This window comes from Sminthopsis crassicaudata, chromosome 5 (assembly GCF_048593235.1).
Source record: "Sminthopsis crassicaudata isolate SCR6 chromosome 5, ASM4859323v1, whole genome shotgun sequence".
In the NCBI taxonomy this organism is placed as follows: domain Eukaryota; kingdom Metazoa; phylum Chordata; class Mammalia; order Dasyuromorphia; family Dasyuridae; genus Sminthopsis; species Sminthopsis crassicaudata.
The window spans coordinates 211,160,603-211,174,738 of record NC_133621.1 but is presented as its reverse complement, the minus strand read 5'-3'; the positions used below and the strand labels follow the sequence as shown (position 1 = coordinate 211,174,738).

Sequence of the window (14,136 nt, the reverse complement as noted above, 5' to 3'; positions counted from 1 at the left end):
CTTTCATAAATCTCCCCCAGAGTATCCATTCAACCTTTAGGGCTTCTTCCTCACATTCTCTAAATAAGGATATGGATTTCAGTGGAGAATATTACCCATCAACCAGTAATCTTTTATTTTAGTTATGTGGTGGGTACACCCCCCCCCCAATTACACATTTCTCTTAATGTTCTGTCCATTGCTTCTTTCATATAGTTCCTCACTTACAATATATTATAGCCTGCTCAAGTTCACTGTACACTCTGTTATTGTCCTTTGGGCAAAAGAGGGTCACAAATCTATAAGCATCAGATTCTAGAAACTAACAATCAATTGCTGTATTATAAATTTCAATGTTTCACAGTCTCTATAGAATTGAAGCTTGTGGTATATTAACTGGATCTTGGTTTCTAAAATTTGATGCTTACAAACATCTGATAATAAAACCTGTTCTTTTAAGACAACTGGTGATTCTGGCCAATGTCACTCAGATGTCCACATTAAATAACAACAACAGACTTGTGATGAAGAGGACCACTTACAGCCAGAGAGAGGGCTGTGGGGACTGAATGTGGATCACAACAGAGCACTTTTTCATCTGTTTGGTTGTTTGCTGGCTTTTTATTTTCTTTCTCAATTTTTCCTTTTGATCTGATTTTTCTTGAGCAGTATGGCAAATGTGGAAATATGTATAAAAAAAAAATTAGACAGGTTTGACATATATTGGATTACTTGCTGTCTAGGGGAAGGAAAGGAGAAAATTTTGGAACACGGTTTGCAAGGGTGAATGTTGAAAACTATCTCTGCATATATTTTGAAAATAAAAGGCTATCATTTAAAAATAATAAAGATTTTTAAGACAGGGAAAAAACAAATAAGCGAATGAATGAATGACTAGATAAATAAACAACAGTGATGGTGATGATTATGGCACCTGCTATGGGCTGAGCCTGACATAGACTACTCTGTCGGTCAGTTAGGTCTAATGTTGGAATGAGACAGGCAAGGGTTAGTCAGTGGTTAACAAAAGAAGGTTAACTTTGCCATAGCAGGGGAAAGAGCTACAGCAAGAACACCATATTGATTTCTAGTCATGCTGTTGGTCCAAAGTGGGGAGTCAGAAAGGTGGTTGGAACTCCTAGTGACCTCTTATAGTCAAACAATTAGGCAGTGAATGAACTAGAGCACTGGGTCTAGGGCTTGAAAAATTTGAATTAGAATCCAGTTTCACACATTTATTAGCTATGTGCCCTCAAGTTTCTTCATCTGCCAAATGAGCTGGAGAAGGAAACTGCTAACCACTTTGTATCTTTGCTGAGAAAACTCCAAATGGGGTCATGAAGAGTCAGACAAAACCGAAAACTTACTCAACAAAACAAAATTCAGGCAAAGAGAAACAACTCGAACCAATTCTGTAGCCAGTCAAGTCTCAAAGAAAATGTCTATACTTTTTAAAGAGACTCTCTTGCAAGGCCTTAGAAAATCCCGTTTCCTATCCCAGGGCCAAAAAAGGTCAAAGGCGCTATCACTCCACAAGAGCTCAGGAAGCTGACAAGGGATGTGTTATGGTATGGTCAATGTCCTTCCCAATTGTTCTAAGTCAAACTTAGTCTGCTTAAAAAAAAAAAAAAAAAAAAAAAAAGTTCAATTCTCACTCTAAAGAACTTTTCATCATGAAAGCAGCCCCACTGCCTCTTACTGTTCATCAGAGCACTGAGAATAGGCCCAGACTCCAGCAAGGGGTTCAAACAGGACTGGATCTTGCATCCACGGTGGGTTTCCCCAGCAGGTGGACTGGCCATCACAAGGACGACCAGTTTTTGGAAGGTGTCTAGAGGCTTCCTCCCAGCCCTTCCCTAGCATTCAAGTGTTGATGTGGCTTTCAACAGTCACGTCTTGCCTGAGGCAACGTTCTAATCACTATATTCCAAGAAAGACCCCACTTGGAGATTTTTTTTCCTTCTTCTCTATTCCCCACCAGCAAGAAAGTGATTGAATTAAGTAAGCCTCTAAGATCTAGGTAATTTTTGAGGCACATTCCACAGCAGTGATTCAGGCTGGGAAGTTTATAGTTGTCATCTCCCACTATCCATATGAAAATGATGAAACATGGCTCTCAGAATTAAATATTAATTTAATTAACTAATTAATCTAATTAATTAGTCAAAATTAAATATGCATGGACATATTTAATGGCTGACATTGGCATATTAGAAGTCTGGACAATGAATGAACCAACAGTCTTCTATAAAAGAGACCAAGTAGTAAAACATCATTTAGTGTCTACTATTTTGTGTTTTATTACTATATTTTATATATTATTTATGACTCTTCTCTATATTATATTTTAGTGTTGTTATATATATGTATTAGTAACTTTCTGGTTAAGATGAGGAACCCAGCTCTCTCCCCCAACACTAACAAATATATCTAAAACGGTGACAGAAGAGTGCTCCAAGCCGCCCACAGAAAACAGCGGCAGTCCCCATGCAGACAGCGCAGGCCCGAAGGGTACACCGCCAGGAGGGCTGGGGAGGCTGCTCCTCGAGGATTCAGACAGGAGGGAGCCTGCAGGAGCTCTGAGAGTCGAGGACAGAAGTGAAGAAAACAGGGTCTTTTGGGGGGAAGTGATGGGCTGGACCCTGAAGCTGTCAAACTCTCCTCTGGAGAGGCCCCCTGGGGAGGTCTCATCACCCAGAGATCAGGCCGGGAAATGGTCGCACCCTGTACTGAGCCAAAAATTGGTCCACAACCGCTCCCAGTGGCTCAGAACTCCCAATCTCTTTTCAATTAGGGATCTAAGCCCAGGGCACTGTCAACAACTGAGGGAATCTCATTCAGTCTTAGATGGAGGCCGGCCTCAGAGGCTAACAAAAGACAAGTCTGGACCCCGATCTCCGCCCAAGTCCAGAACAGGACTACGCTTTGCCGAGGACGCCGTTTTCTGGCAAGCTGCCTGCTGGGACTTTTGCCCCCCAGGAAGATGTTCTCTTCTCAGGTTAATTAGGTTATCCCCCTAACAGGACCTTACCACTGAGGAGTCTGTCTTCCTAGCAGGCTGGCTTCTCAGGGCCATAGCCCCCTTTGCCACACAGACTTCGGGTTCGCCATCTCTTTTTCCATAGGACCTCTGGCCGGGGGATCCCCCACCCGATCCTGCACCTCTTCACTACCACAGACCTCATCAGCCGGCAGGGCAGTCCCTAAGGTAGGCAGGGAACGCGTAACCCAGGCCTACACAGGCGCACAGTCAGGGCGACTAAGGCTTGCGACGAGTGCGATCTTTGGCATCTGATGGGGACAAATTCCCAACAAGGAGGCGGCTCCTGGCTGGGGACTGTTCGAAGGAAAGAGCCGGGAACGACATACCCACACTGGGCTGATGGGCAGAAGCCGGGCTCGCGCCAGAGCCGGGACCAGCCATGCTGAGGTGGGAGAAGTGGGGTGAGAGGTCCCCTCTGGTGGGGCTGCAGATTCCTTGGGAAAGAGTTCGCAAACCCAAAGTTTGTGGCAAAAGGGGATTTATTTATGCTGAGAAAAGAGGGCTCTGAGAAGACAGCTTTCTTAGCGGGCAATGATGGAGAAGGAAATGTCTTCAGCCGAGGCCCAAGTCCAGAAGGGCCTTCAGCAGAGCTTGGGGTTCCGTAGTCTTTTATCAGCCTTCTGAGGGCTGGGACTTCTTTGATCTTTGGCCCCAAGCAGGGGACCAATCTCCAATGAATCTGGAGACTGATTTTCGATTCATTTCAATTCAAAATTGATTTCTCAGACTTACTTTGAGGGTTGTCCGGGAAGGGTGTGCCCCCCCCCAAGGGCAGGGCGGGTTTGAGAGTGAGGAGCACCTTCCCCCCAAAGAGAACACAGTGGCCCCCCCAAAGGTTAAAAGGGACACAATTTACATCCCAAGGACTGTACCCAAAAAAATCCAAAGGGCACAAGAAATACGGCATGCTCAACCATCCAAGAGTGCGGGGGAGGCCAGAGCCTGACTCTGTTCCCAAGTCCCCATCCAGGAGCTATGGCCAGAGCCCACAGAAGAAATCACCAAACACGGCTGAAGGAATAGTGTGGGGTAAGAGAGACTTTAAAGGTTAAACTAAAAGAAGAGAGAATACATCTAAGTAGAAACTTAGATAAAACAATGGGCTGGCCCCAAGGACTCCAAGAGTGGCTGGAAGAAATGAAAAAGAAAATGAAAAAAATAACTCAAAATAGTGCTTTGTAAGAGAAAAAAAACAAAAAAACAAAAAAACAAAGAATTAATAGCTTACAATGGAAGGTAGAAAACTGTATTCAAGTAAGACTCTGAAAAACATGATGAGAAGAATAAGAATAAGAAGCTAACAAGCCCAGGTGAAAATTAGAAATAGTAGAACAAAATCAAAAGTCTGAAAAAAGAAAAAAAACTTAAAAAGTAAGGTATCTATTATGAAAAGAATACAGATTGAGAAGAGAGAGTTTAAGAATCATCAGTTTCCCTGAAAATCATGTCCAAACAAAAAAATCTGGTTACCGTATTTCAAGAAATCATAATAGAAAGCTGCTTAGACTTAATAGAACTGGAAGGCAAAGAGAAGATAAAGAGAATCCATTTTCTTTAAAATGTATGTTTAAAAAGACTATCCTGGAATAGTAAAAATCAAAATCTTAAAGAGTTGCATGAGATCTTGGTGTTCATCCAAACTGATGTCTGCATACTTAAAGTCAAGGTAATAATTAAATTATAAATCACTTTATAAATCAGAAATGTTTTTTCTGGCTCTCTCTATATGTATATACATAGGGCAGTGATATAAAGGTTAGATAAAGGATTGGATCTGGAAATCTGGCCTCAAACGCTTACTAGCTGTTTGATCTGGGCAAGTCACTTAATGCTGTTTGTCTCAGTTTCCTCCCCTTTAAAATGAGTTGGGAGAAGGAAATGGCAAACCTTTCTAGTATCTCTGCTAAGAAAATCCCAAATGGGGTCAGAGTGAGACATGACCAAAAAATAACTAAACAAAAACGTGTATATGTACACATACATATATAAATACAAATGTCAAGGTATATATCATATATATTATAGAAAACTATATATGTATAATATACTACACATTTGTATTTATATATGTATGTGTATAAGATGAGATGAGAGAGACAGAGACAGAGAGAGGGAAGGAAGAAGGAAACCAGGGAAGAAAGGAAGGAGGGAGAGAGAGGGAGAGACACAGAGAGACAGAGACTATATCTCTATCTGATATCAGGAAAGATTAAAGGCAAAAGGAGAAGGAGATGACTGAGAATGACAGAAAGGGTCACAAAAGTAATGAACATGAGCTTGGACAAACGTCAGGAGATAGTGGAGGACAGAAGTACCTGGCTAGCTATGGTGCATGGTGTCAGGAAGAGTTGAGTGAACTGAATTAAAAGAATAATATCCACAAAAGAAAGGGGCCCTTGACTGACATATATCACATAAAAAGAAGTCTTTGATTATTGTAATTAATGCAATTTCCTCTTGAATTCTCTTCTAACTAGAGAGTAACAAAACTCCTTAGAATATAGGTTCTTAAATAGAATCTCTGGGTAGATTTCTGAAGATCCCTGGATTAAGATGAGAAAAAAAACTTTACTTTCACTAACATCTAAGTGAAATTTAGCATTCCCTTCAATTATAAATGAGGCAACAAGCCACAGTACCATTAGCAGTACCTGTGACTCTCATCGTCAATAGAATTCACATATATTTTCAAATCACATTATTGTTGCTGCTATATTTCAAGAGATATCCTGAAATACAGTTTAGTCTCAACAATACTTCAAAATTACCATGATGACAACTTTCTTGTTTAGAGATTATATTTCAATAGAACTATTTTGCTTTGTGATACTATAGATTCAGTTTTATGCATTTTAAAAACATTATTCTGAGGCTTGTCAGACTACAAGAGAGGTCTTGAACACACAAAAAGAGTTAAGAAATCCTCTTTAAGAAGGAGTTTTTGAAGAAGGATTGAATGGTTGTAGGACAATGATTCTCTAGGATACACTGGACTTTTTAATTAACTATTTTAGCGAGGCTATGAGCTAAACTCTGAGTCTTCATTCAATTTTGATCATGGAATGGTGTCTATTATTGAAAAATATAGAAAAATTAATTCCAAAATGTCTTATCAAATTTTGAAGCTTTCACTAAGCAGAATATGTTTAGAAATCATTTAATCTAAATTAATAAAACAGCTTCTAGCAAGCTTGTACTTAAACCAGAGAGTATTTTCTTCCTGATGGGAATGGCCTCTCATGTAGAAACAAGCACTCATCTAAAGAAACTAAGGATTCTGAAGGGCTGCGGTGAGAGGACACTTTTGTACTCAAATGGAGTTTTAAAAAAATGAATGTTTCCAATATTTTAATCGGAGACTTAAATAAATTAGATAACAGATATTGAGGATCTTCATCCTGTCTATCCTATTAGGAAAAGGAGGATCTGTCAAAATAAAATGGGGATGTGGGGAGGTATGGGTGCAGTGATTACAACATTTTTAGTTCAAGACAATTCACAGGCATAGAAAGTCTAAGGTCACAAATGAAATATAACTAGTGATGCTAGGAAAACTACCAGTGCACTAACATTCAGATGAGGTTGCTCCCTGGGAGCTAGGGCTGAATGTTTGATTTATGGGGACCATAACTTTTCTTCCTTCCATCATTATTATTAGTATTATTTTCAACATTTACTTTTATAAGATTTTGATTTACATTTTTTCCTCCCCTCTCTCCTCTCTCCAAGTCAGCAAGCAATCTGATAAAGGTTATTCATGGACCAGACTTTTGGGGAAAAAAAAATTCTCATATTTCTAACTTTGAGAAAGATAAAAGGAGAAATATAAAACTGGGATTTTCCTATTATGGAACCACTCCCAAGCAGTTTTAACTTGCATCTAAAAACTGTAGGATTTCAACACATTCTTAGGAACTTTTTGCAGGTCACTATCTAGGTCAACATGAAAATTTACACATAATTTTTTTTTATTTTTTTATTCATTTTTCCAAATTATCCCCTCCCTCCCTCCACTCCCTCCCCCCGATGGCAGGTTAATCCCATACATTTTACAACACATAAATTTTTTAAAAAGCCACTTGTCTTCATCTTCATGTGCCCCTTTCCCATACATATGCTTGTCCTCAATTTTTATCTTATGTATGATACATGAAAATAGGAACTTCTGTGTAAAGCCACATAGCTATTTCGCTATCACAGAACTGGCAGAAAACAAAAGGCAGTCTATTTGAGGGGAGGGAAGGTTCAACAAGGGCTGCCCCGGGAAAAGTACCACGCTCTAAAAATCCAGGAAACAATGGGACTCATGGTAGATATGAAAAATGTATCTATCTGCTAGGGGTTTTGCCATTGTGTTTTTCATGAGAATATTTTTAGACTTGTAGGGCTTTATGGAAGGGAAGAAAAGGTGGGGGAAGGACTGCAGTGGGGGACACAAAAAGTAGATTATAATCTTCCATCACACTGTGAACTGCTCTTTTAAGAGCAAAGAGAAGATAAAGCTCTGCCATCACACCTCCTGATTGAAGCCAGGCTCCCTCAGCTTAACAACTCTCTCTCAAGGTTAAGTGGAACGTGGGGAGGAGGCCGGTTCATCTCCCTGCCACACTCCATCTTTAAAGCGGGCTGGGGCTTCCTGAGTCACTTCTGAGCCTGGAGAGCCAGAGAGAGCTGAGGGGCTGATGCGCCGAGCCTGTCCGAGCCCGGAGCTGGGGGAAACAGAGATGGAACCCAAAGTGTACTTCTTAAGGACACTGCAAGAAATCACTTCAAATGACATTACACTTGTGTGCATTAAACGTGCACGGGAAACCAACTTTCATCTGCTCTATACACTGGCCTTGATGAAAAACAGCTGCAGGCTTGGATGATTCTGCTGGGATAGAGAGTTCTTTGGAGCTTGATGATACTGGCACATCTTAATGTAATCAAATCAGAGTTTATAAATATGTCTCAGCCCAACAGACGAAAGCCATTATTCTCCCACCTCAGAACTATCAAAGCGCCCAGACTAGGGCTTGGGTCTGACTGTCACCTTGAAATACAGCGGGGGAGGTTCGAGCCAGGCACTTCAAGGAGGGCGCAAAGGGGCTGAGCCCCAGGAGCAAAGGCTGGAGGCAGGACGGGCATTCCCCAGAGTGGGCTTTTGCAAGTCACAGTTCTGTTAAAAGGGGGGGGGGGGGGGGCTGCGGAGAGAGAGAATCTCTTTTGATCTACCTTGGTGGGTGTCCTCAAAATATTTTATTAATTGATCAATGTGGAAAGATAAGAAATAATTGTATTCCTTCCTTCCATCCTTCCTCTTTAAATTCTTTTTTCTTTCTCTTAATTCTCTTTTCTTCCTTTCTACCTTCTCTCTCCTTCTCCTTCCTTTCTTTCTTCCCTCCCCTCCCTTCTTTCACTCCTTCCTTTCTTCCCTTCCTCTCTCCCTTCTTCCTTCCTTTCCTCGCTCCCTCCTTCTTTCTTCCTTCTTCCTTCAGGCGCTCACTTATAACACAAGCTACAGGAGGGTCTCCTGGATGTTTGCCCTAAATTTGGCATCAGTAAGATGAGCTCCTGATAGGAAGCGGAAATGGAGGTGGGGAAAGTTGCCTAAGGTGTAGCAAACCAGCCCATATAGGAAATGGAGCAGGTCAAAGCTTCTGATAAACAGTGGGATAGTTTGAGCCCAAGAGTAGCCCATTTATTCAAGCCTGGGTGAGGTGAGAAAGACCTAGTCTCTGGAAAGGGGGGGAAGGGAGAAGGAAAGATAAAACAGAAAGACAGAAATAAAAAAGAAAGTGATCAGCTATAACAGTAAGGCAATATAAGTATGACCATATACATGTCATATTCACCAAGATGAAGTCCTAATCTTGCTCATGTCAGACTCTCACATGTATCCAAAGAAGTCAGGAAACAAATTACCTTGTCACACCAAATAGTCTGAAAAAATTTGGATTCTGCATACAAAAAACAACTATCACTGATTCTTCAAAACTTTCAAGTGTGTATTGTGTATCTCTGGGGTATGTCACTATCTCATTAGAGCATCTGTTTCTTCACTTATTTCACTGCTATGTGATATAAAGATTCATATTTTATAGAGAATGTTGAAATTGAATCCGATAGCCTCTAATAGGACTCTTCCAAGCTCTAAATCTATAATCTTATGTTTCATATGTAAATTCCCTGAATTCTAAATTCCATTCATTATGAGAGGGAGAGGGAGGAGAGGGAGAGGGAGAGGGAGAGGGAGAGGGAGAGGGAGAGGGAGAGGGAGAGGAAGAGGGAGAGGGAGAGGGAGAGGGAGAGGGAGAGGGAGAGGGAGAGGGAGAGGGAGAGGGAGAGGAAGAGGGAGAGGGAGAGGGAGAGGGAGAGGGAGAGGGAGAGGGAGAGGGAGAGGGAGAGGGAGAGGGAGAGGGAGAGGGAGAGGGAGAGGGAGAGGGAGAGGGAGAGGGAGAGGGAGAGGGAGAGGGAGAGGGAGAGGGAGAGGGAGAGGGAGAGGGAGAGGGAGAGGGAGAGGGAGAGGGAGAGGGAGAGGGAGAGGGAAGGAAAGGAAAGGAAAGGAAAGAAATATTTGGGTATTCTGAAATGTTAATGCTATTTCCATCATGTCATAAAAATAAAATGCGATCTAACCTGTGACAAGGAAATAAATGTTTAACTTTTTAGTGGTATTTTAGACAGTCCAGTGCAGTCAGATCGGAAATTACAAATCAGAATATACATGTGTTTAATGCAGCTCCACTGGCTACCTGAATGACCAAAAACAGTCACTCAATCATTTATTGATTTATTCACACTGCATGCACATCCCAAATGGGGAAGGCAGAGGCAGGCTTGTTATACTTAAGAGTACAGTATCCATGTGGAATACAGTAGCCTGGAATATGATACATAGCTAGATGAACAACTGAGAGTTGCCCTCTTATTATACCTATTGTCATGTGCTAGATACTGCAGAGGGTGTGAAGAGGAAACCTGAAAAATCCTTAAAGGAGAAAACCTCCTTCAACTCTGCCTCAGGGAGGGGACTCCATCCCAAGCACAAACAGTTTCATCTTAGTAATCTGAGAGGGGACGGCTCAGTCCAGAAACCCATTGAATTCAATTCAAGTTCTAGCCCTGGCTGCAACTCAGCCCAGAGCCAACCTGGGACTTCACAAAAGAGCCAAGCTGGAGTCCTCTCTTTGTAGAGGGTGGCAACATACCATCCCCATGCCTGGCACAAAAGACTCTCTGCCCACTGAAACCCTGGTTCTGGTGCCCTCTTATCTCTACCTTCAACTTTACTAACTAGACTTTACTTCCAAACCCCACAATAAACCTCTTTTATCAATCTAGGTTTTCAGGTCTGTAAATGCCTTGACAGAGAACTCTTGTGCTGCTACTAGACCTCATTTAACTCTGTATCTTTGTACCGAATGCAAAGGGTTGCAGGGGAGCTCTATTTGACTCCCTGTACCCCAAAACCTGCCACTACACCTCAAGTAAACCTAATTTCACTTAGTTATCCCCAATTCTAAACCTCACCAGGTGGGCAATGTTTATAAATATTAAGTTGTACTGTATCAGGAAATGAAAGGAAGGATTCTGGGAAGATGGCTCACCAGATTTACCCCACAAATAGAACAAATTTATGCCTCAGGGAGAACACAGACTGGTGAAAAAATCAAAAGGTCTTGGGGCAGAACAAGGGTCCTCCATATACAACCAGAGAAGAGGTAAAGAAAGACCCTGGGAAAAGCCAAAGTAAGACCAGGCTAACTGATCATATGAAGTGCAAATACCTCCAGGCTAGCTCCACAGAAACACCAAGGGGAGAGTCTCAGCTGGAGCTTCAGAAAAAACCATAGAAATTTTCACCTCTGCGACTGTTTCCAGAGTAGGGGTCTGAGTTGGGAAGCCTGAGGAACCTGGGATGATTGGGAATGGCAGGCCCGGTTGTGCTGCTGAAACGTGGCCCTGGGTGAGAAAGAACCCGCACCCGGTGTGTAGAGGCAGTGGGCAGCGGCACTGCTGGCTGCTGGCACTTGCTGGGGAAGCTCTGGATTGGGGTTCGTGATCAGAGGGGAGAGCTGAGGTGAAGCCAGAGACACTATCCCCCCATCCCCGGACTTATTTAAAAAATGAACCCCAATATAGAAACCTACTATGGGAAGTTCATCTTCAGAGGACATTGAAGTAAAAAAAGCTTCTACCACAAAGAGTAATGTGAAATGGCTTCCTGCCCAGAGAGAATTTAGAGAAGAACTCAAAAAAGAATTTAAAAAATTAAAAGAAAGACACTGAGGGGAAAAAAAAAAAGAAAAAAAAAGAAAAAACCATCCAAGGAAAACAAGATCATGAAAAAAAAGTTAACCAACTAGAAAAGGAGATACTGAGTTTCAGTGATGAAAACAATTCACTGAAAATTTGAATTAGGCAAGGGAAGCCAGTGAAACTATAAGAGCCTAGGAAATAACAAAATAGATTATAAAGAATTGAAAAAATAGAACAGAACGTGAAATATCTTATAAGAAAAATGACAAATCTGGAGAACAGATCAAGAAAAGAAAATATAAGAATAAATGGACTACCTGAAAGTTGTAACCAAAAAAAGGACCTTGACACAATTATGCAAGAAATAATCCAAGAAAATTATCCTGGAGTGATAGAACCTAAGGGGAATGTAGAAATAGGGGGGGAAAAAATCTACTCACCTCAACAAGATCCTTTGTGGAAAATACAAAGGAACAATATTGTTAAATTTCAAAAACCCAGATCAAAGAGAAAATTTTGCAAGAAATAAGAGAAAACAATTCAAATATATTGTAACTACAATGAGAATTATACCGGACATCAGCAGCCACAATAAAAGACCACAGGTCCTGGAATCAAATCTACCAACAATCAAAAGAACTAGGCCTGTGGCCAAAAATTATATCCAACAAAATTATCTATAATACTGAATGAGAAAAAATGTACATTGAAAGAACTTGCAGAGTTTCAGGACTTTCTATCAATCAAATCTGGACTTAAAACAACTCACCAAAGATTCATAAGAGTCGATGCAGAAGGAAGCAGGCAGAATCAGAATAAATTAAATGACTGAAATATAAATGAAAAATTTCACCAAAAGGTAGCTATAGTCTGATGAATTGTAATGAACAATCTCAGTCCTAAAGAACAGATGAAAGAATATTCCTCTTCTCTCAGTAGAAAGGTAAGGGACTACACACACAGAATGCAGTATACACTTAACAGATGCAGTCACTGGAGAAGGTGATTTTTGCTTAAATGATTTTCTTCATTAGAAATGAAAAGTTCAAGTGCATGATTTATGATCAAGAATACAATGATCCAAGGCAATCCAAAAGGATACACAATGACAGGTCATCTGCCTCTAGAGAAAGAAGTAATATAGTCTGAATAAAGACTAAAACATTAATTTTGTTCCTTCTTGCTTTTCCTTTCCACCCTCGGTCTTTCTTTCTTCCTTTCCTCTTTCTATCCAGTTTTTCTTCCTTTAAGTCTTCTTGTATAAAATGACTAACATGAAAATGTTTTACATGATTGCACATGGATATCCTACATCAGATTGCTCACCTAGTCAGAAAGGAGGAAAAAGAATCTGGAACTCAAAACTTAAAAAAAAAGTTTTAAAATTGTTTCAATATGCAATTGGGGAAAAATATTATTTTAAAAAATAAAAGTAGGATTCAATGTAGGAACAGTTTAAGGGAAAATAACTTAAGAATTTGAAAAAAAATTTCCAATGATCAAAAATTTGTTTTCTTTTCTATCTCCTTTGGAAAAAGAAAAACAAAACTTTTGCAACAAATAGATATAGTGAAGCAAAACAAATCCCTACATTGACTGCGTCTCATTGTGTGCCCTTAGGCCGTCACCTCGGTCAGGAGGTAGGTATCACACTTCATCATAGTGCCTCTGGCTCATGGGTGGTTGCAGTACTGTTTGAAATTCTTAAATCCCTCCAAGCTGTTTGTCTTTATATTGTTGTCCTTATTTGCAGCTGTGACATTTTATAAAACAAAATAAAAAGACAAGGAACATAGACCAAATTTCCTTCTTACTGTTCTTGATTCTTTTAAAGTTTCTTCTTTGCTACAAAACTGCTAATATTCCTAACTATCTCACTTTTTTTAAAAGCAAAGATTTAGGTGAAAGAGGAAAGGACTTCTACAACATGAATGCCCTTGCTGGACTTGGCAGTTTCAAGGCACAGCCTCTTAACAAATGGCCAATCCCTGTTGGAACAAAAAAAGTGGAAAACCAGGATGTTTATGCATTCCATTTCTAACTGGACCAGCCTTCTGGACCGCATGCGCAGAGAAGAGCAACGTGGAGATTTCTGAACTAAGTCAAAAGGGCTCTGCTCCTGGAGGAGTTTAGGTGATGCCCAGCTCTGTAGTTTTACAATTCCAAACCGGCCTCGGATATGTTCCTGCCTCTGCTCCTGGAGGCAGCGAGGGGACGCGGGGCAGAGAGCACAGGACCTAGACTCAGGGAAACGCCGAGTGGCCCTGGACAAATCACTTAATGTGGGCCTTCATCCACTGGAGAAGGAAAGGGCAAACACTCCAGTGTGTCTGCCAAGAAAACCCCAACGGACAACAGGGTCCACTGGGCCCCAAAGCCAGACCCGACTGAACAACAATATACATCACTCAGAGTCAACATGAGAAGAAAATAATGACTGCTAGAATTTCTCTAGTGCTCTCTGCAAGCACTTTACAAATAATACCTCATCTGATCCTCACAGACGTCCTGGGAGGAAGGAGCTATTACTATCCCCATTTTACAGATGAGGAGACTGAGGCAGACCAAGGCTCAATGACTTGACCCAGATCACCGTGCTAATAAATGTCTAAAGACTTTCTGCTTCCTGGCCCAGTGTTCTGTGCACTGTGGCGCCACCTAGCCGTACAGACGGAAGCCAGTTGGTTCTATGAGAACGGCTACCCAGATTAGGGGCAGATAACTGGGAAATGCCCCGGGAGTTTGGGGGTAAAGAATCCCTCAGGAAAGAGTCTCTGAGACAAATCAAATCCGAGAACACAATAGAAAAGCCCTGAAAAATATACTCTTCCTCCAACACGGCAGTCTTCGGTCCCCATCCCCTCTTGGAA

At 41.2% G+C, this 14,136-nt stretch overlaps 1 protein-coding gene across 2 annotated transcripts in view; it reads right to left on the bottom strand.

Annotated features, from left to right (window-relative positions):
* PPM1H (protein phosphatase, Mg2+/Mn2+ dependent 1H) overlaps window positions 1-14,136 on the bottom strand; it is a 304,307-nt gene that overhangs the window by 70,053 nt on the left and 220,118 nt on the right. The window lies entirely within an intron of this gene.